The 4,270-nt window shown below is 32.1% G+C and overlaps 1 protein-coding gene across 2 annotated transcripts in view; it reads right to left on the reverse strand.

The window, feature by feature from the left end:
* Positions 1–566: 566 nt before the first annotated feature.
* Positions 567–4,270, reverse strand: part of LOC111393934 — a 9,538-nt gene continuing 5,834 nt past the window's right edge. Inside the window, exon 4 of one of the 2 annotated variants that reach the window (XR_002702519.1) lies at positions 567–2,407. The gene's annotated coding sequence lies outside the window, so the exon portion shown is untranslated. The remainder of the gene's footprint in view (positions 2,408–4,270) is intronic. The other variant, XR_002702521.1, reaches the window with a different exon arrangement.

The following is a 4,270-nucleotide window of genomic DNA, read 5'->3' on the forward strand; positions in this document are numbered from 1 at the left end:
AGAAAGATATACTACCAATATTTGGTAGCTAAATATTGTATGTGTCAATAAAATGCTATTAGCAACCAATATTTTTATGTCCCTCCTAATATTTTGGCCAATGTTTCAATTATACGTCCAACAACCATAAAGTTGAAATAAAAACATCGAAAATAGGAACAATAAGAAAATTAGAAAGAAGTATATCTCTACAAAAGGAAAATTGTAACTGCACATATAACAATATTCAAAGTGTGTACACATCCACTTCCAATCCTCTTGTGAGTTAATAGTTGCTTACATTGTAGTGGATCTTTTCCATTCAGCATTAGTTTTTTGTATTTTTTATTACATGCACTTCTATGATCTTTATGTTGGGAACAGAGAGTCAAGTATGGTACAAAATAAAGTATATGATCGTATATAGAAAATAAGATTAAAAGCAAGAAGAGATTGATAGAGGAATCGAGTAATTTTATTAATTGACAACCAATGGAGAAAAAAAATACAATTTCGACAATATATAAATTGGAAGAAGAGTCAAATATCTATAGGGACAATCCACACCCTACAAGCAGATTTGTGAATGAAATAGAATGTACAAACGTTTCCTTATCTTGATATCTTTAAATCCAATACAAATTGCAACTCCTAATAAAGCTTTCAAATAGAATTTCAACTAGAATTTGCCAATAGATTTCGAATATGATTCCAAAAGCATTCCAAATAGAATTCTTTTTAATGTAGACTTTAATTAGAACTCTCAATTATCTTCATCAAAGAATTCGAGTTACACCCAAAGTCTAAAAATCTCCACTTTGATATGAATTTCGATGCAACGAACAAAGCTCCAATCTAGAAAAATAAGTCCGATTGCAGGGAAATGGACTGAACTCTTCAACTAGAATAAAACTTATCCACCTTACGAAAAATTACTCTCCCTCTTCACAGTTTCCACAAAAAATACCAGAACCCAAACACCGGGTTCCCAAAATTTCTACAAGGAATTTAAGATTTACCAAACATGGTCGAAACACATCCTGTAACAGAATCAACTCTCAATACTTTCATCGAAGGCCCCTTCCTAGTCTCAACACCTTCAAAAATGCCAAAAGCGCAACTAAATCAGCATCCTCGTACTTATCTCCAATAGGTCTATCTCTAACGGTTGAATACGATGAAACCATGGACAATGGTAGCAAAGTGAAGTTACTCAGATCCTCTAAACTTGATTCAGTAGTATTGTTCAATATGGACCCAGAATCAAATTCTAAAGGTACAGTACCAAACAAAATCTCCACCATGGTACTAAACCTGTGACGAATTTTCTTTACTAATTCTACTTGACCTTACAAGATGTATAATTGGGATCTCTTCTACCCATCCAATACAACATGAACACCCTTCCGGACCCTCAAGACTCCACCTGCCCCAGAGAACGTGTACCATTTCGAATCAAGAGTACTCAATGAAATGAGATTCTTCTTCAAATCTATAATATGTCGAACATGATCGGGTGTTCTACATGTTCCATCTACCAACTTAAATATGACTCTACCGATACCAGCTACTCAACAAAGTTCGCTCTTACCCATGACAAAGACACCTTGCATCACCATTTCATATGTTTCAATTCCAATTAAGGAATGTACAAGCTGAGTCTAAAATCCACTCTTATTGATTCTACATCAGAAATCATCAAGACATTTCTATCACTCAAATTGTCCTCAACTATGTAGGTCTCGTTTAAAGTGTCTGATTACTTCCTATGATTTGCAATTGAAGTACCTTTATTTTATAATTTTTTGCAATCTTTCTTAATGTGTCATTTCTTCTTGCAATAATAACAAACATGATTGCTGAAACTCGGCCTTGACTTATCCCTTCGTCGATCACAATAAATCACAAGACCTTCTTCAACTTTGGACTCAAATCCAACTAGATGTTTCATCTTTTCCTTTGAGACCAGGACATCATATACGACTTCTATGAGGAGATCATCATGACTATACAAAATTATGCCCCTTGAACGATGGGGGCAGAGAATACAACAAGATTAAGGACAAATCTTTTTCATCATATTTTACGTCTAATGTATCTAAATCAACGACGATCTCCTTGAACACAGCTAAATGATCTTCCAAAGATCTGTCATCTGCCATGAAATGAGAAAGCAACCTCTGCTTTAGATGCAAATTGCTCGTTAGACTTTTAGCCATGCACAATTGCTCCAGCGTCAACCACAACGTAGTTGTTGTGTTCTCCTTCAAAACGTCCTAAATAATATTGTTAGAGCGATGAAGATGAATCTGTAAAAGTGCCTTCCAATAATTCTGTTGTTTCTCTTCCATTGGCCAAGTTGGGAGCATTTTATCAAATCCTAAAAACGCGCATCATCCAAATTCATCTGAACCAATACAGCTCGCATCTTCACTTGCCACAACAAAAATCTTGTATTACGATTCAAAAGCGAAATTTCATACTTCATGATTGTCATCGATAGCAGAAAACCTCAAACAAAATCACAATCAATAGCTCAAATACCACTTTTTGGGAACGGAGAGGCAAGTATAACATAATATGAAGTATATGATCGCGCACTAAAAACAAGTTTAAAAACAAGAAGAGACTTGCAGAGAAGTTGAGCAATTTTATTAATTGATAACCAATGGAGAGAAAAATACAATTTCAACAATACATAAACTGGAAGAAGACTCAAATATATATAGGGATAATCCAAGCCCTAGAAGCTGAGTTCTAGATGAAATAAAATGTGCAAAAGCTTCCTTATCATGGTTTCTTTAAATCCAACACAAATTTCAACTCCAAATATGGGTTCCAAATAAAATTTCAACTAGAATTTACAAAAAGATTTCGAATAAAATTCCAAAAACATTTCAAATAAAATTTTTCTTAATGTGCACTTTAATTAGAACCCTCAATTACACCCAAATTCTAACACTTTATACTTTTCACAACAATATCTTTCAACAATTTTAACCATCCGACAATCATTTAAATCAGCATCAAATTTTTCCCGAACATGGAGAAAACAAAAAACATGTTAGTGAACATATTATTAAAACATAAGTTACTTGTAGCAGGGCTGGATGCAGAAATTTTTAGTTAGGGAGGCACAATCAAATTCTATACAAATCGAATACTTTGTTATTGATTTTTGAATAATTTATATTCGATTCGAGAAAATGCCAATTTATATTTAAAAAACATTTCTTGATTAATATTTTGCTCATAATTTCATCCATTTGATTCCGAACAATTATTTATATTTTGCTCATCACAAAAAAATTCATATTTATGCTTAAAAAATTTACAGTGTATTTAATACATTAATCAATTCAAGTCATCGAAAAAAAAAACATATGACCAATATTCAATCAAATAAATAAAATTTGTTAAATATAAGTTAAATTGGATATAATCAGTTCAAATATATTCTATGTACACAAATAAGATAGGAAAAAATGCAAATTTAAATTCTAATTAATTGAAAATTTGATTGAAAATAGAATTTCAATTATTTGTGGAAAGATATCAATTGGTAGAACCGTTGATAAAAGAAAGAGATGTTGTGTATGAATCATTCACATATTCTTCTGAATTATATGTACCTGGGGGATTAATTTGAAAAACTAGTAGGGGTATGCAAGAACAAACCATTTTTATTGGAAACATTCCTCTAATGAATTCCTTGGGAACTTCTATAGTAAATGGAATATATATAGAATTGTGATCAATCAAATATTGCAAAGCCCCGGTATTTATTACCGATAAGAATTAGACCATAACTGAATTTCGGTCCATACCGACACCATAATAAGATGTTATAATTTGTTAAAAAAAAAAAAATTAAATAAATTTTTTAAAATTAAAAGAGTTAAACCCCCCTTGGGTCTGCCACTGTGTAGCCATGCATCAAAAAAATATATATATCAAAAATATGTCCTAATAAGTGGATGGAATGAGCTTTGTATTGCGGGATTATATTTCGAATTACCGTACCTTAGTTTGTTATCAACACATAATAAGGTTCCTCGGATAGAAAACAATACCAGTGCCTACATGCAATATTCCCATTAGTTCAAGTTTCTTCTATTACTGAAAATGACAAAAAGAAGCTACAGACGAGTAGAAGACCTTTTACGACTAGTTCACCAATAAATAATTCAACTTTCGGGGTGTGTTTGATGTTAGTGCGGAAACGAAGTGTTGAAGAAAAACTTGAATTTTTATTGATAGTTTTTGAGTTGCTACAGCACATTCAATAATG

The sequence above is a fragment of the Olea europaea genome, chromosome 4, assembly GCF_002742605.1.
Source record: "Olea europaea var. sylvestris chromosome 4, O_europaea_v1, whole genome shotgun sequence".
NCBI lineage: Eukaryota > Viridiplantae > Streptophyta > Magnoliopsida > Lamiales > Oleaceae > Olea > Olea europaea.